Source organism: Etheostoma spectabile, chromosome 2, assembly GCF_008692095.1.
Source record: "Etheostoma spectabile isolate EspeVRDwgs_2016 chromosome 2, UIUC_Espe_1.0, whole genome shotgun sequence".
In the NCBI taxonomy this organism is placed as follows: domain Eukaryota; kingdom Metazoa; phylum Chordata; class Actinopteri; order Perciformes; family Percidae; genus Etheostoma; species Etheostoma spectabile.
The window spans coordinates 27,657,993-27,658,360 of record NC_045734.1 but is presented as its reverse complement, the minus strand read 5'-3'; the positions used below and the strand labels follow the sequence as shown (position 1 = coordinate 27,658,360).

The window sequence follows — 368 nt, the reverse complement described above, 5'->3', positions numbered from 1 at the left end:
AGTAAAAGTATGTAAGTATCATCAGGGAAATGTACTTAAAGTACTCAATGCAAAAAAATACTTACATTTTTGGAACTGGAAACAATCAAAACAAACTCAGACACAAAAGTGTTTAATCGTCTAATCGTCCAATAATCAGCTGTACTTGTAGGTCTATATATTGTTGGGTAGTTTAATTTTTATAAAACAGTATTTTATTAACTGCATTTGTTTTGTGTGCAAATATTTTAATTTGTTAAGTAACTAGCTATTGAAGCTGTCAAATGAATGTAGGGGAGTAAATCTACTTAGTTACATTCCATCACTAAATTCAAGACATGTTAAGTTCACCCTCCTATGTGTTTGACACACACACACACACACACACA

The 368-nt window shown here is 31.0% G+C and overlaps 1 protein-coding gene across 2 annotated transcripts in view; it reads right to left on the bottom strand.

The window, feature by feature from the left end:
• The window catches only part of vwa11 (von Willebrand factor A domain containing 11), a 36,272-nt gene that overhangs the window by 11,865 nt on the left and 24,039 nt on the right, over nt 1–368 (bottom strand). The gene's annotated exons all lie outside the window — the stretch shown is intronic.